Raw genomic sequence first — 22,421 nt, 5'->3', positions numbered from 1 at the left:
GCGTGACTGCGTGGCCTGTGAGACCCCCCCCCCACTATGGCAGTGGTCCGCAGAAATGACCCAGTGGCCAAAAAATGCAGGACATTGAGCACCTTCTCCAAGGGGCTCAATGCTTGGGAGAAAAGGGTGGGGGATGTAAGGTCATCTTCCCACTCCCTGACCAGGTCTAGGATGATGTGGGGTGGAAACCTATACCTGCCGTAGACCTGGTCGTCAGGCATCCCAAAAAGGCTTGTCCGTGGTGAGAAAATGCGTGCCCTGGCTATTCTCCTCCTCCTGCGGTGTCCCACGATCAGTGCTGCGACAAATGGGGCATTCATCGTAGCTGTATATACGTGTTTGTTGTTTGCGTGCACTTTTTTACTGTGCACAGTGACGCTTCCACCTGCCTTCGTGTGGCGGACGCGTTCACGCCTGTGCGCGTCTTTTGCCGTGCACGGGTTTCCCGTATTCGAATCCATGAATATGGGTTGTTCGCGTGCGTGTGGGCGTTCCGTATAGTTCCCTGCAGTACTTCCCCAGTTACGCCTTCTTTTTCACGCGTTGTTCCCCATTCCGCGTGTTATGCCCACTGTTCCGCCCACTTTTGTTGTGGGCGCCGCGCTATGTGCGCTTTTGCTGTGCGCGTAGCGCACGCCGTTTGATGACGTGTGTGCCCATGTGCGACATGCATGGATTTGGCGCGCGACCAGCGGGAAACTAGCGCAGCGCCTTCCTTGCATCGCACGCGTGCACGTGCGCTTGATTTCTCACGCTTGCGCATCGTTGCGCCTGCTTGCGCTGGGATTTTCTGCGCACGTTTGTTCCATGAATCGACCCCTTAGTGTCTTGGTGTCCTTGGCCACTTTGATGGAATTACCATCAATGGTGAAGGACTTGAATGAAGAGTAAAGTTTACTGAGTTTTTGGGGTGAACCTAAGATAAGGAGCTTAGTCTTCTCGTCGTTTAAGCACAGTTCATGCTGCACCATCCAGACCTGGATGACTTGATAAATGGCGTTGATAGCTAGGGAGTCAGTTTTGTGATCACCTGTAATGGGAATAAGTATTTGGGTGTCGTCAGCGTAATTGGTGTACGTGACGCCCATTCGGTCCAGGATGTCAAATAGAGGTTTTGTGAAGACATTGTAAAGTGTCGGGGACACACATGATCCTTGGGGGACTCCACATGTGATAGGGCAAGGTTCAGCAGTGGTGGAAGGGGAAAAGACCCTCATGGATCTGTTGTCCATGAGGGTAGTAATCCAGGCTGTAGCTTTCTCAGAGAAGTTGGCAGCAGTTTTGAGGTGGTGGCTAAAGACTTGATGATTGACTAAGTCAAATGCTGCGGAAAGGTCTAATAAGAGTAAGAGAGCCATGTTTCCCTTGTCTTTTAAGTCTTCGATTTACGTTTTTAAGTCTAACAATGCAGTTTCCATGCCATGGCAAGGGCAGAAGCCCGATTGCCTTAGACCCAGGAGGTTGTTGGTTTCGAGATAATCTTGGATCTGCTGGTATGCCGCTCGATCAAGAATTTTTAAGAGAAATGGCAGAGTGGTGATTGGTCTGTAATTGGTGGGAGTGTTAGCGTCCAAGGTTGTTTTTTTTAGAAGAGGTATAACCCAGGCATCCTTGAGGTTGTCCGGGACGATCCCCGGCCTGAAGGAGGAGTTTATGAGTGTGGTGATGAAAGGCGCAAGGCCTCCTTGATAATAGTGGCAGGGCAAGAGTCTCCCTGACAATTAGAGGGCTTAAGGCTGTTAATGATGTGTTCAACTTCAGAGGTGGAAAGAGGTGAGAAGCAGAATGGTTGCAAGGATGCAGTATTGGGTTTGTAGTTAGCCTGAGGGGCAAGCTGTGATATAAATGAGTGCAGGCAGTTTTTTTCTAATTAATTTTAGTTTGGAGCATGGTGATTTTTCCCAAGAGAGCCTCTTGGATGTTAGTACACCAAGTGCTGTCTTTGGAACAGGTGTCTGGCGGAGAGGTGGGGGATTCCAATTCCTTTAAGATTTTGAAAAGCTCCTTGGTGTTGGATTGGGCAAGTTCAATACATTTATTATATGTCTCTTTTTTATTTGTATTTGTATTTGTATTTGTTTTATTTATAACACGCTCCCTCAGGCCCGGAGGCATCAGGGCGCAACTTGGACAGGGTTACATAACAAGCATACATATATTCAAACTATAGTTACAGTGCAAAGTATTCAGAACATACAGCTATATATATCAATTACAAAGTACAGATTAGAGCAGGCACACTACAGGCACAAAGAAAGTCCAAGTTTCATGGCTGATTGAAGAGCCAGGCTTTCGTTTTGGCCTTGAAGGCACTAAAACATTCTTCTGATCTAATGGTGAGGGGGGGAGCATTCCACAGCTTGAACGGGGAAGCTTGATCCACCCGCTTTTTGTAGTTTGAACCTGGGGATGGTTAGACAGTGGGTCTGGGCAGTTCTTTGAGGGCGGGTGGGCGTGTGACGGGATAGCCGGCTGCAGAGATAAGGGGGGGCTTGCTTGGCTAGGCATTTGTGGGTAAGGCCTAAGGCTTTCAGGGAGATTCTCTATTTGACGTGTAGCCAGTGTAGATTGGATCTAGATTCCGAGATGTGGTGATTTCGCGGGATGTTGAGAGCCGCTCTAATTTTAGCAGACAGTATGGCTTCTTTGTAGTTTGGAGTAGCTAATGCCATGCTTACTTTATTATATTCAGTTGGGTGGCTTCTCCAGTGAGTTTCAAGGGTCCTTTTTTCCTTGCGTAAGGTTCTCAGCTGAGGCGTGAACCAGGAATTATGATGAGCCCGGGGTTTAGGTTTATGTAGTTTGGAAGGAGCGATAAGATCAAGTGCTTTTATCATAGTCTGATTGTAAGAGTTTACCAAGACAGTAGGATCCGAACATGCCGAGGCAAGATCATTGAGGGCAGGGAGGATGAGTCGGATAAATTTGGCGCAAGTTATGTTACGCTTGTTCCTGGTGAATGTGGCAGGTGCTATGTTAGGGATGAAGTGGATGGTTTTAATGGGGATGCTAAAGGTGATAAGGTGATGGTCCTTCCATGCACATGGTGAGTTGGAATTGACCTTAGAGTCACAATTAAGGTCAGCTATCCAATCTAGGATTCTGCCCTTAGAGTGTGTAGGTGCGGTAACACGTTGTGAAGGTTGATTAGTAAGCTATTGACATCATGGGCAGATGCATCGTTAGGGTCAAGGAGGCCTAAGTTGAAATCACCTAATACGATGATTTGAGAAGGGGAGGCGTACTGCACCAGTAAAGCAAATCGGGCAGCTCGCCATCAAAACGTCAAGCGCCCCTGCACAAGAAAAGCAAGCTGGATAGCTCACCCTACAAATAACTAAGATTCATTATTCAGCACTGGGCAACTACGCATCCTGAGTTCCAGATCTCAGAGCCTTCCAGACGTCTCCGAGGATATCAGGGGAGCGTGACAGTGGTTTGTTCGAAGAGGTACTTCTCTTTGTTTGTGCAGTTGGGTATGTATTTTCTTTTCAAAACATTTTTCTGTGGTTTTGGTAATTCATGCACTAGAAACTGATTTCAATTTCTTTGGTGGTACTTTTGGGAGATCATGTATAAGTTTTGATTGCATTAGGTTTCTTTTATAAAGTTTGTGTTTTTGAGGAACAGGGTACATTTTGAGATGGGGTGTGTAGAATGCACGTAGTCTATTGTACTTTACGATGCAAGGAATGTCAGCTTTGACTTTACTTGCATCAAAATGGACTAGAAATATTCCTACGAGTGTACGCAGGTGTGACAGTGCTATGCAACTCATGCCTTCTTTAAAGCCTGTGCTGCCAATATTAATCAATGCTTGATCTAAGGTTAGACCTTGTGATTTATGAATAGTGACTGCGTATGCTAGCGACAGAGAAAACTGTTCTCTGTGTACATACATGTCTTTGAAAAGAAGGAATCAGGCTGTTGAGCATCCTATCTGTAATGTGAGTGTTAAACTGAATGCTGTTGTCACGTGGGTTGTCTGGAAGCCAACAACTGTACCAAGTGCTCCATCAACTAAACCTTGTTCCACGTCAAGGTTACACTTTAGCATTACTCTACAGTTTAAACACAATGTTAAAATTTTCCCCAAACCAGCTGTGTTAGAAATAGAGTTTTCTATGGTATTTAGTCATGCTATGGCTTGTTGACACATGGGCATTGTCATACCGTGTGCGTCCAGTTTGTTTGTGGAGTAAATTTGCACTAGTGGTTGCATTTTTTTTCCAACATTGTTTCATTGAATTGTGCACAGCTTGCTAGAGTTGGGATTAAGGACATACAGTTGAAATGTTTGTGTGCTAATTGTTTCATGACATCAGTAGCAGATGTGTTATGCCTGTGAAGGTAATGGATGCATCTGGTAGTTAGGGTAGACTGAGCTTCCTTAGATAGTACACCAATGCAAATGCTTTTTAAAATATTAGCATAGGTGAGGTCTACAGACTGACGCATGTTTTCAGTTAGTTCTCTGTATTGGAAATGTTGCCAGAGATTTACATTCCCTATGCTTCCAAGAGTTTTACGGCATAGTTTGTGTCCTGAGGTTTTAAAAATAGGTTCACTTTTCACTTGTGTTAATTGAAGGACATCTCTGAAAACAATAACATGTTTCCCTCCAAAGAGTTCTTCGTAGTCTGTTTTGAGGACCTCTTCCAATCTGAGGTACATCAAAGCTAACATTAGGTTGGAGACCATGCTCATCTCATCTATTAGGAGCATGTTCATTTGTTTCAAAACTCTGCGTAGCTCAATAGCAGCTTCTGTTGAATGTTTGTAGTAGTCTAATTTGTTTAGGTCTTCTACTGGAAGGTGTAGCAATCGGTGTAAAGTGACACCACCTATGTTGTAGGCAGCTAAACCTGTGGGGGCAGTTACAACAGCTGAAAGCTTGTCGTTTGTTAATTGTTGGAGAACTTTACTGATGATTTTTATTAAGAATGTTTGCCTGAACCAGCTTGACCACTTACATACAGCAGTACAGGCTTATAGTGTTGACAGGTACAAGTTTTAGTTTCCTGCTGCATACCATGTTCAATTTCTTTAGTTATTTCTAGGAAAATTGAACACTGCTTATTGTTTAGTTGTGTTTCAGTAGAGCAAAGTGTTCTGCAGATTGCTCAAACGAACACATGGTGTTCTCTACTTCAGTCATGGCTAATTCTGCCTCATTTGCTATGACTGGCTGTCCAAGTTGTTCTTGACTTCTTGTCAGAGAAGGTTGACTGCTCTTAGGAATGTCTATATTTAGTTGTGAGTCAGTGTACCAGCAGGTGCCTTTTCCTTCTTCCTCTTCTTTGGGAAGTGCATTCGAGCTCCCAATCTCTTTGGAGTTGATGCTAAAGACCCCAGCACTCTTTTAAACCCAGAGGAATTACCTCTGGCACTGCTGTTGCTCAGGATTTCATCAAGAAGAATTCAAGGCACTCTTGAGGAAAACAGCGGCATCAGAGTCCTCGATCGAGCAGCCCAATGCTTCTGGACCTAATAACTTTCTATGCACAAGGCCAACTATCTCTTTAGAGAATGCCAGAGAGCCAGTTGACATCCTGATTTCTACCTACTTCTGTTGCTTGAGCATTTCTAATCTACTTGAAACAGCAAGAGGCCTGGACTGAATCTTGTACACCTGCTTTAAAAAGAAGCCCCAAAAAGACTACATTGATCCTGCCAATCCTCCTGAAGAAACCTAGGTGGTGAATTGTTGGACAAGATTGCTTTTACCACGCATCGCCAGGGAAAATGGTCAATTACTCTTCACTGTGTGCCCTAGAGACTAGTTAGAATCCGTGTCACTGCCTTACCAGTGACATTTTAAAAATCACCATTAGATCTTTTCCTTTTTATATATTTTTCTTGGCTTAAATGTGTCCCACCTACAGTATAATCCCAGAGAACACAGCCCATATGAACCTATTAGGCATTATCCATGTGTTTTCCATACAGGGATGGGTTATATGCCTCATCACGAGTTAAGTGGATCTTGTAGCGGGACTACTGATGGATGTAATTCACACTACCAGTAGTGATACTCGTGAAAATCTGCCCTTTCTTAGTTTACCACTGAAACCGTCAGAACAAAGAGGTGTTTTTGCAATACATTTGGTGGTATTCCAGCAATGCCACTTGCAGTTTTTTTACATTTTTTTATCAAGTTCCACCCTCAATTTCATCGTCGAAATGTATAATGGCAGTAGTACAAGGGGTACCCATTCTTTCAATGTTACATTTTGACAGTTGGCCTTGCCCCATTTCTGGTTTTAGCCCTGCCCCTTTTCCCACACATAGCCACTTTAATATCAAGTTGATATAAATTGTATATCAAAATGATAAGAAGCCCAACATGTTTGATTGCCCCCAACATTTCTGATATAATTTTTCTATAAAAGGTATGAAATTTAACATAGCACATTTATATAAACTTTGCATGAAATGTAATATACATTTTTTTTCTAGGTGGAAAAGGGCTGTTATAGAGACACCAACCTGTTTGCGCCTAGAAACAGGCTGGTGTTTTCTTGCAGCCAGTGCCGTTGAGACCCACATGCTGCATGCAGCAGATAAATACAAATGAGTGACCTGTGGGTGCAGTGAAAGTGTGAAGCCAGCATTGCTCTGCAAAGATCAGGGGTCAGCTGATGCAATGCAGAGTCTCATGGATTTTGGAATGACAGGAAATCTGATGACTCACATTGGCATTTTGGCATTGTACAGACCTCCGCAGAGAATACACTTGTGGACTGTTAAGAAGGATTTGTATATTTTTAGCTCCACTGAGTCAGCTCTGTAGGACTGGACTGCCGCAATGTTCTGTGCCAACTGTGTAAATACCAACTCCAGGAAAATAAGCACAGAGTTTGTTTATCAGCTAAAGTCATCAGGGATGGGAGTGCTTTTTTCAGATTCTGATAGAATGATGCCAAGTGTGATATGAAAGAGACAGGAAACAGGGGGCCCAGGCTAATTTTAGATTCTACTACAGGGACACAGGAAGCCAGAGGGCATTTTTTCTGCAAAGTAAGCAGGAAATACACGGGGGCATTACATCTGATGGGGGATTGCGGAATGAGGGGGATTGTAGATGCATCGTGCCTCAGTGACCAGGAAGTAGAATGGGGAGGGGTTTGGGGGTGTACGTCTTTAACCCTTAAAAGGTGCTCTTCTGACCAATGCAGGGCTATCTCTTGGGAGCCTTGTTTTTTTTTACTTGGAGTTGACAATTCTGACAGCTGGGGTCATCATTGGAAAATACCCTTTGTGGAGGCTCATGCTGGGCGACTAAATGAGTGGATCTGCTGGGTAACACCTGTGAGGAATGTGGGCTATCTGGAGTTAAGTGGATCCCTGTGGAGCTGGCGTAGGCCTGGAGCAGAGATGGTCCATGCAGGACATTGATTGGAAGCCAGTCCTATGTTTACTAATTGGTTTAAGGACCTCAACCTTGGCTGGCAGAGCTGAAGGTGAGTTGTTGTTTAAAATCGTTAAAATGTTATTACTGTGTGATCGTGCTATTGTTAGTGTTACAGTGGGGGGGGGGGGTCTGTATTTTTAAAAATGTAGCATTTCAAAGCACTATGTATAGATGTGTTGGAAAGCAGGATGTTCGTTAGTCTGACATGTTAAAAAAAGGCAGTTGCATACATGTTACGATGCAAATGTTATCAGAAGCAGGATTAACCAAGAGCTTGAGGTTTGTAACAAGGAATCTCCAGATCTATCTGAGTTTTACACCGCTTCTTTTAATGACTCAAGGTGCATGGGAAGTAAATAGGTCTGAAAGGGTTGCATTCCCATGCATTCTGAGGGTTATAGTTTACCAGTCAGGCTGCCCAAATTAAAAACACAGCGATATTCTTTCCGGTTTAGCATGTAGCTATAAGAATGTACATGTTATACAGATTCTGTATTTTGTAAGTTAACTTGGATGTGATTAGAACGCCTGGCGACCCTTTCATTAAACAGAGTTGGGAAGGGATCTGCATGACTTGAATGATTTTTAAAAGACTGCGCTGGCTACTGGTACAGACTGCCCAGATACATTTCAATCCTTGTAATTGTTTTCGCAGGGTTGTTATCTGAACAGTTTTGCAGCAATGCACTCGCTGAGGCAATGAGAAATCCTGTGATGGCATTGCAACCCTGTGCATAGAGGTCGATATTGTTTTGGAGTTGAGAATCAGAGTATTGGTTATTGAGGACATATGTCTGTTTTACACTGATGAATTTTGGCCATTAAAAAATGCAATTGCTTCAATCCTTTCCTTGATTGTGGCTATCAGCACCATATTAGCTGATATAGTGATGGCAAAAGGGGGGCTTTTAGACAACCTGCGGAGGGGGTACACAGAAAGAGACACTCTAAAAAATGCAACTGTAGTTGCAAGAATGCAAGGGGTGGTAAGAAGAAGGAAAGTAACAGATCAAAATTATAGAGCGCGTTCAAATCCCTGCTTCACGGCTTACCCGAAGTGTGTGAACCTTTGCAATTATTTAAGCCTGCACTGATTTAACTGTAAAGAATGGGGGGGTCTTATTTCTAATAATGTGAACTCTTTGCAAATTCAGGCCTTCCAAGCCACTAAATCTGCGCCCCCTGTAGAGATTAATTTTAGAGCAAAATGTAATCTTTTGCAGTGGTCCAAAACCTCCCCAAATGAAGGAGTAAGGTTCTGCATTGCACGTGCACACACACACACACATGTGCGCAACATATTCTTGCATATATACTACATATATATAAGCGGCAGATCGCTCTTTAATCACAGACTGATTATGACCCTCTTCAACACACTTGAGGTTGCTATGTATGTAAGATGCAGGGTTTTTGTGAACCCCCAATTTTGGCAGGCTATGCATGGTGGGATTCATGTTTTTGTCAAAGGTCACACATTTTGATGAAGAGGTGTAGCTGAGATTCTTTCACACAAACTGATTAAAATGGTGAATTTTTCAAAGGGATAAGTGCAAGCGTGTTACATCGGATTTAAGAGGTGGGCACTTACCTTGCAGTATGTTATGTATTGCGGCAGCTGGAATATTGTTTTTGAATAATTCAAACAGGTGATTGGCAGTGTTTAAAAGCTGTATTCGTTCAAGTTCCAATTAATGTACCAATTAATATTTTAGCTTGTGTCCAATGGGTCTATTAGACTAATTTTGTATTTTAAAGTAGGTGTTACAATTTACATTGTTTCTATTGTGATTCCAAAGTGGTACAATTTAAACTTTTTGTTCAGCGTAACCAAAACCGGTGAAAATCTTATGCAGCTTTCATGTCTTTTTTATATGTACAAGAGAAGATCAGAGTGTTAGGGTTCATCTTTTTGGAAGCTTCTTTGAGGGGTGCGAAAGGTGCACCACATTTTAACGGTGAAAATGAGTTTGAAGTGTGATACAGTGTGATTGGCTTTCTAAAATACAGTTCTAACTCTAGCCATGTCTCGCACAATACTGACATGTCCCAAGCTACAGGGCTCTACGAACTCTCATTTTTGTCAGGCCATGCACGGTGGGATTCGAGTTTGTGTCAAAGATCACACATGTTGATGAAGCGGTGTAGCAAGATTCTTTCACAGAAACTGATTGAAAAGTTCATTTTTAAAGCGGTCGATTGCTAGGGTAATACATTGGACTTAAGATAGTGGTGCTTACGCCGCAGTATGTTATGTATTGCGGCGTATGGGGGATTGTACCTAAATATTTCAAAGAGGTGATTGTCGATGTGTGAAAGATGTCTTGTTGTGATGCAATATTCTCTTTGCATTTAATTAGAGGCACCATGTATTCCAACAGCTGGATGGTGCAGCAGGAACGCCCTAATAAAAATTAATATGCCACCCAGCAACCATCAGATGCTGTGAACATGGAGATTTCTACATCTCGTTCAACATGCCCCGGCTGTTTTGGGGCCCTTAGGATGTGATTGCATGTTTTCACCAATTTAACAAGGGGCATTGCTAGTTAGGAGCCAGCAGCAAGGATTGACTGAGTGGCTGGGACCTCAACATGGTGGAGTTGTTGGTCAGATTCAACAAGGCGTATTTGCTGGATTGTGGCCGCCAGCAAGGGTGAATGGATGGGCGCCCGGCGATGGAGAGTGGCTTTTCTGGTTCTTTAATGGACCTCGGCAACAGGTACCCTGGAAATGTCTCAACAAATGGACACCAACCCAGGGGCCCAAGGACCCGCAATGGTCCCCATTTTGTTGTTATCACACAGGGTCATGCATCTGGCGTGCAGCCACTATCATGGCGACAATTATGGAACATTGTAGGTAGCAACATTCACACCTCCTAATCATTGACACCTCCTGTGATAATGGACAATACAGTTTTGAAGTGTGAAGCAGTGTCTTGCAGGGGTCAGAGATATTGGTGCCATATGCTGGATGATTCATTACAGCGTTTACAAGTATGTTGTATGGGAAACATAGTGAATTGGTGTTTTTATACAGCCTTTAAACCCATATTATTGAAGCAGTTAGACAAAGATAATACATTTTGTAGCCAGGATTCTATCACACAAACTGCTTGAAATGTTGATTTTTTAAAATTGTGTTTAGCATTTGGCAAGGGGACCTGTAACAATGTATCTGTTAAAGTTTGAACATCAGTCTTATTTTTAAAATGTATATGAATATCAGAAGGTGTTGATTGGTGCTGTGTAAAAGATGCCCTATTCTGATTCTATGTTTTCTTTGTATTTTAGACGCACCATGAGCTCTAACAATTGGCTTGCGCAACCAGCAGACACTCTCTATGTGGGTGGGGCCACCCAGCAATCAGCAGATGCTGACACTGTGGACATAGTTTTTCCCTTGCAGGGCAGTCTTTGGATTGCACAGGCATCAGACGCTGAGGGTGTTTTGAGTATGTCAATGGATGGGAATGTTTATATGCATAACCAATGATAATTGGAGTGGGTAACCAATCGCCTTATCTGAATGGTTTATTTGGTTTTGCCTAGGGGCCACCTGAGGCTGGAGGCATGCTTCGGTGCCCTATTTACTGCCCTTGACCCTTCAGTGATTAAGAGAAGTGGTATAAAACTAAGCTAGATCTTGAGATTCCTTCTTACAGACCTCCAGCTTTTGGTTAATTCTGCTGCTGATAACATTTGTGTCGTAACGTAAATGCAACTGTATTTTTTTCGACATGTCAGACTAACAAAACATCCTGCTGTCCAACACATCTATTCAAGGTACTTAGAAATGGTACATTTAAAGAAAATACAGAACCCCTGCTGTAACACTAACAATGGGCTGATTTCTTTTTTATTGTACATTCGTATGGTGCCTTTACATCAAAAAGTGATTCCAGGCACCACAAGACAAAGGGGGCCGGGAGAAAATAACATTAACGGTCCTACCAGGACTTGTGACATTCAGATCGTTAAAGGTCAGTAACAGGAAGAGCAGTGAGAGGGTAAGAGGAGAAGTGCAGGGAGGAGAGGAGCCAAGGGGCTGGGCAAGTGATAAGGGAGGCCTAGGAGGGCACGTGCTAAGGGAACAAGGGATGGGGATCAACTCGTGTGAGGGAATGGGGTGGACCACACTCAGCAGGCTAGTCGGGGAAGGATGCCCGAGTGCAAGTGCTGGTAAAAGGGGTGAGGGAGAGACTGGTTGAAGGAGGACCTGCCCCCAGGCTGAGCGATACATGCAAGGAGACATAGAGTAATAACACTGTCAGAGAGTAATAACATTTTAATGACTTCAAACAACAACTCACCTTCTGCTCTGCCAGCAAGGGTTGAGATCCTGAAGCCGATTAGTAAACACAGGGTTGGCTTCCAATGAACACCCTGCAGGGGGCCACCCATGCCCCAGGCCTGCCAGCAGCTCCACAGGAATCCACTTAAATCTAGATGGCCCGCAGATCCACTCAATTAGTTGCCCAGCATGAGCCTCTACACAGGGTATTTTCAAATAATGACCCCAGCTGTCAGAATTTTGAACTCTAATTAAAAAATCAACACGGCTCCCAAGAGATTGCCTGCATCAGTCAGAAGTGCTCCTTTTAAGGGTTAAAGTCTCCAAAACCCCACTGCACCTCAAATTCTGCTTCCTGGTCACTGAGACATAATGCATCTACACTCTGCCCCAACTCCCAGATTGCCTGCACATGTGTATTTCCTGCTTACTTTGCAGGTAAATGCCCTCTGGCTTCCTGTGTCCCTGTAGTAGAATCTAAAAATAGCCTGGGTCCCCTGTTTCCTGTCTCTTTCATAACACTCTTTCATCATTTACCAGAATCTGAAAATAGATATTTGCAAAATAGCAAATCTTTCTGCTGCATGTGGCATGTGGGTCCCAATGGCAAGAAAACAGTGTGGGGTTTCTGAAGGCTCTGGGTGGGGTGGTTTAGAGCCAACTAGCTGGCCGCAAACAGTTTGGTGTCCCTACAACACTCCTTTCCAACCTAGATTGTGTTAATTTAAAAGAAACATGACAACAGTTTTGGTCTTTTGCATTGATACTGGGAAAACACGCTTTGCCTATAAAGCAAAGTCAAATAGGGTTATTTTGGCCGCCATGAAAAAGGTCTGGGGGTGACATGCCAGCACCTATTTATACTCTATAGAAAAACGATATCAAAGTTTGATGTTACTATGTGATGCACGAGCTCAACTCTATAGGGTTATTCTTAGACACTGTCAAATGTCGTGGACCATAGCCCTGGATCTGATTTTACCAGATAAACATTTGGTACTGCTGTTCTAGAGTTTGAAGCCCTGCTTATCGCTATTTCAATACAGTTCCCTGACATATTCAGTTCCCAGTTTGAGTTGGCTAGGGGAGGCACGACTTGGTGTTCAGATTCCCTGTAGACATTTTGAAAATGCTTTGTACAGTCGCCCTCCCCAATTGCATTACTCTGCCTGGAACATTGAGGTTTGTGCTCAGAATTAATCATATTCCAGATGTTCCTTGTATCCTTTTTAATCAGGTACATTTTTGCTCCGTCATTCTGCATCAAAATAAATATATAGCTCTTTAGCCATTTTTTAAACTTTTGCTTCAGACATTTCAGCTCAGTTAAATATGTTGCTGAGATCTGATCAAGTCTTCCCAGGGAACGGAACTCTCTTCTAATCATTTGCTTTTTATCCTGAACCATTGGATCATATTTGTGTGATCTCTTACACCCCTCCTTGAATTTGCCTTGTGATGAGTTCTTGAACCTCAAACCGACTGGGGGTAATCCAGAGATTCCTTTGCTTAACTGAACCCTCATAAGGAAGCTCTGGACTCGGGTATTGAATCTATCAAATCTCCCTACGTATCTTGAAATTCTATTTTCTGCCGCGTTAACTATCAACTCACTCACCCCGGGTCCTTCAGCAATATCAATATGGGCATTCATTCTCAGCCTTAACTGTGCATGATCACTCACGGAGGAGCTCCCCACTCTCAGGTCCTCACTTACTTCAAGGAGGGCTGTTGGGGCAGCAATATAGTCTTAATGGGCAACTTCCCACCTTAATGCCAAGTTTGCTTCAGTGGTATGTCTCATCTTTATGGACCCATTCAGGATTGTCATGTTCCATGTTGCCAAAAAGTCCCCCCAAGGAGATCCATCCCCACTCGCTCCACCAAATCTCTCCAAGTGCAGCTTCCCCTCTCACCTGGGCAGTATAACAGTCTGTATTAAAATTGCCCGCTAACAGGATACGATTCCCCTTTGGATCACATAGAAACAATTCACAGATATCACCACGTTTCTCTGTAAGGGAACCTACATCTATGAGTGATGGGATGCTGTAGATATTAAGTAGAAGTATGGGTTGTCAGCGTCATAACCTCTTTAGTTTGGCTTCTACTTCCTACAAGCCATACACGCTCTCACTTAAAAGCTCATCTTCTATTAATATAGTATTTTTAATCAATATGGCTAAACCTCCTGGGGGTCTACCCAAAGGGCCTTTAGTGGCTTTTTGTTGCAATATTTTAAAGCCACCCACCACCAGGGGGGTATATAGCTATGTTTCCTACAGGAAGATGATGTGGTTCTAATAAAATATGTTTTGCCTGTCAACATTACCCAGGAGACGGTTATATCCCTGAGTATTCCAACTTAGAAAATGAATGGTTGAAAGCTGGTCCAAAGGAACTAGAAGCAAGACCCATCTTGCCAAACTGACTGGGCATCATTTGAGTGTACAGAATGGTGAGTGTGGCAAACAGTGGATTTAAATCCTAACTTTCGCAGATCATCTGCACAGGAATACAACAATGATACAATAGCAGGCAAGCTTAGTTTGACAAGGGCCCATTTTGAGGCAATATCCCACTTTGGGAGCTCTACCCATAGGAGGGCTCTACTTCTAATTGCAGATTGCCAAGGAATGTGTTTTAGTAGGGCAAGCAAGTGAGAGCGATTGAAGAAGAGGCTGTCTGCCTTAGGGATTATTTCTTCAATTTTAACGAGGTTTCCCAACCCTATAGATACACTCAGATGTAGGGGCATCCTTACCCACATTTCTGATTCAATGGGAAGGCCATCAGAGTCACTCGACCCCAAGGATCTGCAGCCCTCTATAGACCTTTCCATAGGCTTTATGTTTTTCCGCTGTTTTTCCTTGTTAACCCGGCTAGTTGCCACTTCTTGGTTTTCTGGATTTACTCATTCTTTTGGCAACGATTGGTCTATTTTGCTGGAAGTTTTTACCCAGTTGTCTAGTGACCCCATAAGTTCAACTTGTCTAATAACACCATTGCCCAAGTTTCCTGTTACCGCAGATATTGCAGACAGAGGGGCTAAGATAGACGTTCCCGTTCGGCCATATTAAGTGACTGCCGAAATATTTTTAGAAGGGTCCACTCGAGTGGGACGATGAGCTGTTTTTCTTGATTGCCGGCCTCTCGTTTGTTTTTTTTTCGGAGTCCCGGGCTCTAAGCATGGAGATCTCATTGCACAGCACTTCAATAGCTTCTTGCTCAGTGGCTGCAGTGATTTAAGAGAGTCACTTATTTGGTTAGGATCCACCTCAACACATGAGTCGGGTTATCCAGGTTCTACGTCCTCCCTCCCGCTAGGTTGCTCATAGGCGGGGATCTCACTCTGATCCCCCTCGGGTACCGGAATCTGACTGGATCCTGCTACCGCAGTGGGAAGATCGTCTCTATGTACTTTAAGGTCTGTACTATTATCCAAGATTCTTGTGACGACAGTTTTTAGCTCATGTTGTTCTTCTACCAGTCGAGAGCACAAAGAGAGGCGTGCCTCAATTAATGTTTGCCAGGATCATGTTAATAGATTGATGTTGGACCTTAATGTCTGGGTCAGGAGCATTACGGGTTGAAATTTCTCTTTCCTGAGTATAAGAGGTGTCATCCTCTGAAGATTCCGAGCTTGAGACAAAAGCCTCAAGGTCCGGCGTAGCAGCTGGATTAGTCCCGAAAGACTTATCATGATTTGACCCCAGACAGTTATCCCAACAGAACGAGCTGCGTCACAGGGATTTCCGTTTAAAATTCATGACGTGTTTAGCAGATGCCCACGTTTTCAATCTAGAATTAATGTTCAATATATATGGGGTCTTGAATTCCAGTGGATTCCACAATTTGGGGCAATGTCTGTTCATGGAAGTCATTCAAAGGTCTAAGTACTGGTGGCAGAAGGTAACCTGTGATTTTGGGCTGGCCAATGGGATCAGCCTTACTGGCTACAGTGTCCTTTATCTTTCACGAGCTCCTGGAGTCTGCTGACACTCCCAAGCTGCTTTGTAGCTTTAGTAGGCTGTTTCATGGTTTAGCATAGGTAACAAAGACAAGGCTCTGTGAAGGAGGGAGGGGGTTGTATCTCCTCAGGGGCCAGCCTGCCCTGCTGGCCCTAGAAAGCCGACACAGCTTTACGATCAGGCAACTCCACTCTAAGAGGGAGAGGCAAGCCTCATTTAACAAGTACGCTTGTTTGTTTTTTACTTATTTTTATTTTAGAAGTGTAATCCCCTGCTCAAAATACAAGTCAGAACCAACCAATTTTAAAGAGCAGAAGCTATTTTCACTCACTGTGGGCTCGACTGCCCAGTAGAACAAACTCAGGAGCAGCCGTGTAGAATTCAAACGAACCCAGATACTACACAGCTTTCACTCTTACACTCTTACCGAATCACCAGCGTGTCATCCAGCAGTTTGACACTGTGGAAAGCAGCTCAGCATGGCACTCCATATGCCCCACATGCTCACATGGCTCACAGGGCTAAAAGGGTCTATGGGGCCAGACTCTCTTGGCCCCTCTCAGTGCCTGCTCCTAGTGCACGGTGTACAGGGTCCAGCATCCCCGCACCCCTTCCTCATCTCCGCTCTCCACTATCTGAGATTGCCAAGAGAAAGTTAGAGGAAAGGTCCTAGGAGGGTGTGTCATGCCGCGCTGTATCCTATGTGTACAGCAATATGAAAAGATACACGCTACAGCTGCTTCCGACAATGCTCAGCCGAAGTCTTTAGGGATATTCTTGTTTACAGCCATTCGTGGCCCTCCACCCGTTTCCCCTTTCCAACAGCAGACCTGTACTTCAGAGGTAGTGTATTTCGGAGGAGGCAGCGTCTTCAGGCTCTGCAGGTCCCTGGTTCCACTTTCTGTGTAGTCGGGTCTCCTTCTGTGGTTCTTCTAGTCACCTCGGGACAGGACTGTGGCATTGGGATTGTTTGGTGCCTGTTTACTGCTGAGGTGGTGTCAGCTTTTTAGGTCGGGAGACGGTCCCCAGGCTCCCCACTCGCATTCTGGGCTCAGCAACATTCTACTGGCTCTCTGGCCACCATGCTTCCCACGTGGTCCTGCCTCCAGGCTCTGGTAAGGGAGGCAGCTACTCCTCTGTGCTCCAGCACAGATGACTGGCCTTTTCTAGCGGGCTTACCTCCCCAGGTTTCTCCCTGGTCATGAGTCTCTTCAGGTCCTCCCGGGAACGAAACAGAGATTACATTGGTTACATTGGTTCTAGGCTGCAAGTGGGTATGTCAACAAAACCTAGAAACCAAGCCCAACCAGTTACAAGGGCCCTGCACATCATATGATGGCTCAATTGTCACGTGTCCTATACATGCTTTGGAGTCAGAATAAAAGGGAGAAAGCCCGACTCAGAATTTAGGAGAGGTAGGAGAGCGGTTAGTTTGGATAAAAAGGTGGAAGGGTTTGGGGTGCTCGTCCCATAGCTAACAGGTTGAGTTTGAGATGCATTTTGAGGAGTTCCACTAAAGAGATAGCTTTGAAGGCTGGTAAGAGATCATTCCAGTGGATTGGGAAAAGTAGGGAAAATGGACAAATGCACAGGGAGGCTCAGGGAGGCTCAGGGAGGCTCAGGGAGCCAGGGACAGATAGACTGTGAAGAGATGAGAAGTACTTAATATTTAACACCGGCTTTTGGCTTCTTGATATCATTTAAAAAGCATGTCTTCCTAGAGACGAGGTGAAAAACGTGTTTGGTGTTTGTTTCAGTTTTCTCATGTAGGGCGATGGCTTACAGTGAAAACTGTGCCTGAAAGCAATCAGGCAGCTATTGGTAATGGGAATGTAGAGCATTAGGGATATCAGCTGCCTACAACAGGCAAGGATTTGAAGGATTCAGAAAAGAATGTCTTCTGGTGAAAACATTGGGGTTAACGGGGACCCATGAATGGTTTTAAGGATGGGTACATGTGCTAGCAGTGAGGGATACAGGCAACAGAGGTATGGTAGAAGGTAAGGGGAACAGTTAGGTCTGCATGTATATCTGCATCACAGTGAAATATAAGACGTGTGCAGAATCTGGAATCGGTTCCATGCTTTACAAGTTGTGCAAAATGCAAGGGGTCAAGATTGGCCAGCAGATGGGCCTCATCACGACTTGGGCGGTAAATGTGGCGGATTATCCGCCGGACCTAAATAGCGCTAACGCCAAGGCACCCGGCAGATAATACACCAGATCATGACTAATCGTGCACGCGCCCCGGTCCAAGGCGTAAGCGCTATTAGCGCGAACCCTTAAATCCGGTGCCCCATGCGCTACCGCCAGGTCGCGCTCATAGCGCGCGCTATGAGCGCGCGGTAAACGGGTCACCGCCGGAACGGGAAATAAAGCGGTGGCCATTTTGGAAATCACAATCCGTCAGATATCTCAGGCACTGGAAGCCATCCACTCCATCCGAAGGCAGTAATGAGTCAGGAGCGCACCAGGGGCAAGTCTGCCATGGATAGGGTCAGAAAACCTAAGTTTAGCGACCAAGAACTTGAGGTCCTTGTGGATGAGGCACTGACTCACCACCACGAGCTGCAGCAGCGCAAAACAAGCGCAATGCGCAGAGGGCAAATATGGAAAAGTGTGGCACAAAAGGTCAGTGCATTTGCCCGCGTGCCCCGGGATGGTGAAGACTGCCGCAAGCGGCTCATTGACCTGCGGGTTCGGGTGAGAGGCATCCTGTCCCAGCACAGGAGTGCAAGCAGGGCCACAGGAGGAGGCCCACCACCCCGCCCGACCTCACACCATGGGAGGAGAAACTGACGGGCCTCATTGATGTTGGGACCATTGAGGGCATCGGTGGAGTGGAGGCAGGGACTGGCATTGATCCAACGGCAGGTGAGTCCCATCCCCGAATACATGCATCTGAATGAGAGTGAAGACATGTGTCTGAGGCACTGCATACACCCGTAAGTGAGGGCTACATCCCTAGAACGTCAGTGCTGCCTAGACGACCCTGTACGTGCAGTGCATGAATGACAGGGGCAGGGGATAGACTCCCATAGCCATAGGACAGCTACGTAGAGTGGTACTGTGCATCAACACAACCACAAAAGCCTGAGCGCAGTCCACCCCAAGCACGCTGAGCCATGCTGTGTCCCTCCATGCACAACAAGCCCCACATGTTGACTGAACAGAATGCAAGTTGAATGCGTCATTGTCACTGTCTTCATTCACACTTGTTGGCATGACCTGCATCACACAAATGTATGTAGCATTGTACTCAAACCACCCCCTATGTACCCCACAGGCACACGTCGATCCCAAGAGGCCGTTGATGATGATGATGAGGCCACACCAGCAATGCGCCCACGACACCATGCCTCCACCAGCAATCCCCCCCCGAGGCCGCACCCACGGGAGAGAACACCGTGGAACACCCTCCTCACCCCAACTCAACCCCGCCAGACAGCAGCAGCAGCCACATGGCCGCAGGGAGGCTACCGGCAGCTCACCGGAACCCTACATCCATAGCCCCGACGCCGAGGCAGAGAGGCCGGATTCGCAACCGGATGTGGGAGTGACACCTTCACGTGGGCATCATGCCACCGCAGCACACACCCACAGCAGCAGTGATGGGGAAGGGGCATCCACAGACCATGGAAGGCCAAGCACTGGCAGACAGCAGGCAGGGAGTCGGCATGTGGCTGTGTCCCGCTGCAGCACACCCCAGCCCGATGTCGACGCACCGTCATATGGGAGCCCTGAGGGCCATCATTGCGAGCCAAGCAGCCCAGTCCGGTCTGGTGACATGTCACCATGCAGCCCCTCCCCCAACAGCGCACAATTCGCGGTCCACCACCTGACGCACCAGGAGAGGGCCTTGTCACTGGGGCAGCAGTAATGGGCCGCCTGGACAAAATTGAAGCCAAACAGGCCCGTGTTGAAGCAATGGCCAAAGTCCAGAGCCGCCATATCAAGGCTGTGAGCAACTCAATCCGGCATGGTTGCAAGTCATTGCCCGGGACAATGCACGCACGCGCCATGTCGTGCAACAATGCACCGCTGCCCTCACAGGCTTTGGCCAGAGGGTCTGTGAATTAACGGAGGCTGTGTCTGCCCTAGCAGAGCAACAACGTGAGGCCAATGCCCTCATGCGCCAACACATGATGGCCAGTGCTTCCGTGCCCTCGACCTCAACAACACCAACAGAGGGTTCACTGGACCCATCTCCAAGGCGCCGGTCCTTGCGCCACCTGAGGGCACACACACCGGAGGGTCCTGGGAGAGGGAAGCGCCCGCGCCCATCATAGGGGTGCATGGCATCATTGTTGTTGTCCTGATTAGGCAACAGCACAGTTTTGGGTGTTGACTGGGGTGAGGGGGGATTGTTGGGTGTTCACTGGGGGGAGGGGGGATTGTTTGAGGGAAAAATAAATCACGTTAAAATAATCACAATGCATGGACAGTGGTGATTGTTACAAATGCAATTCAATGTAGAAGTGACATATTCTGTATTTACCTATTACCCATTTTGAAAAGAATCCATCAATCAATCCCTGTCTGGCCAACCTCCCTTCCCTCAGGACCACCCTTTGTGCATGTGCTACATCTTCTGGACCTTCATCGTCCTAACTGTCATCCTCAGGTGGCTGCACATGAGCATCAGGGGGCAGTGGCACATATCTGCAACAGCAGATGTTGTGCAGCATGGCACATGTCAGTGAAATTTCACGACTTCTTCTGGAGCATACATCATAGCACCTCCTGTGCGGTTGAAGCACCGGGAGCGTGCCTTCAAAAGTCCAAATGCCCTCTTTACGCAGATCCGTGTACGGGCATGGCCAAGGTTGTATGCCCGCTACGCAGCCGTGTGTGGGTGACGTACAGGGGTAATGAGCCACGCGTACTGGGGATATCCAGATTCATCTGTAGGGGAGAGAAAGCCAGTATGGGGACAAGGTAAGTCCAGTGTGTGTACAGAGCCCTGTCATCAGTGTGATTTTGCCATATTTCTCATTTGGCCTATGACATTGTGGAGTGCGCTGTCCTATGGGCACGATTGAATCAATGGGGTAGTCTCCACTTGGTACGGCTATGTTTCGATATGTAACAGTACTCATTCACATGTCGCAGGATGAGGGGGCCCTTCCATCTACTTCTGCTTGACAGAAGTGGCTGCCTCATGTGTCATTGCTAATCCATTGGCCTACAGTTGCATTTGCTGCTCTTCACTATTCTGTACTGTTCTCAATGCATTCCCATGGCCATTTTGGGGACAGTGTTTGTGGGATGTGCATTGTCATCACCCTACTTATGTGTGGAGCATTCGTGGATGTGCCAGGTGATGGTTTGGTATTTCTTTGCTGTCGGGTGGCCAGGGTGGAATGTCTGGAGTGTGTCAGTGTTGGGAAACATGGTGCTACTCACACTGGAGGCTTTGTTGTGGTGGGTATTCCATATGTCACGGTGCCGCTACATGACTTACATCCTGCATAGGTGTGTTCTGCTGTGTTGGACATGTCCAAGGTTCATCGTGCTTTCTGCTTGTATGTGTATGCTGCTGTGATGCTACTGACTTTTGGGAATGATGTATTCGGTGTCAGGCAACATCAGTTGTGGATTGACATGCTTTGTGGTATACATTTGTACTCACCCAGTAGACATGTGTTTTGCCCTTGGTGCCTTTCCATGTACGCTGGCAGGGTACTGTTGTGTAGGAGCATGGAGTCGTGGGTGGATCCTGGGTAGCGGGCAAAGCAGTGGCTGAAGGTGAGGTCAGGGCCACATGTCACCTGCACATTGAGGGAATGGTGCTGTTTCCGGTTTCTGTAGGCAGCCTCATGTGCCTGGGGTGGTACAAGTGCCACATGTGTGCAGTCCAGGGCTTCTATTACATTCGGTACTTGGGCAATGGCATGGGATTGACCCTTCAGCTGGTGCACCTGTGCCTGTGTGGCTGGCAATGCAATGTGTTCGTTCACATGATTCAACAGTGCATCAGGCACCGGTACCAGCATGGCACTGAATGTGGACTGGACCATTCCATGCATCATGGCAACGGTATGGTGGTCGCTGCCAGTCCCAAGTGATAGTAGCACAGACACGAGATTCACTAGGGTAGGTACTGCCGTGCTGCTGGATATGCAGCTGCATATGTCCCCCGGATTGTGTCCAGCAACTGGGTGATAGTTGCCCTGTCCAGCGGATATTCTGTCACCAACTGACCATCAGTTAGGGCCCATGGTGTTGGCCTGACCCTGGGGATGGCTGGGCGCCTTGCTGCTGCTGCTGCTCTCCTCCTCCTTCTCCTCATCCCCACTGCCCCCTGCACTCCCAGGGCCCTGGCCTGGTTGACTGGCCTCTGTAGCTCCAGGCGCAGCAGGTGGTAGTCGACATCAAGGCTCCCGGTTCCAAATGGCAGCATGGTGTTGGGGAGGGGGTGTTGTGCATGGATGGGTCCTTTGTAGGGCTCTGGATTGCATTGCTTACACCTGGGCCCTCATTGCTGTGGCCTGTGTACTGTTACCTCCAGCTTTTTGCTGGAGGTATTTTCGGCGGATTATCCGCCGCTTTCATAGCGTTAATAGCGCTTACGCCGGACTCCTGATCGATGATGTTTTAGCGCTAAGGGTTCCTGGCGCTGTTATGGCCGGCGCTTGTACAGCCGGCTGTCCTTGCGCCGGCTGTTAATCCGCCGGCGGTATTAGGAGTCGTGATCCGACGGACCCTTAAAATCAGCGCTATGAGCGCTACCGCCGATT

The sequence above is a fragment of the Ambystoma mexicanum genome, chromosome 4p (genome assembly GCF_040938575.1).
Source record: "Ambystoma mexicanum isolate Mex_15411 chromosome 4p, UKY_AmexF1_1, whole genome shotgun sequence".
NCBI classification, from domain to species: domain Eukaryota; kingdom Metazoa; phylum Chordata; class Amphibia; order Caudata; family Ambystomatidae; genus Ambystoma; species Ambystoma mexicanum.
The sequence above is the reverse complement of the archived record's forward strand: the minus strand, read 5'-3'. Positions refer to the sequence as shown.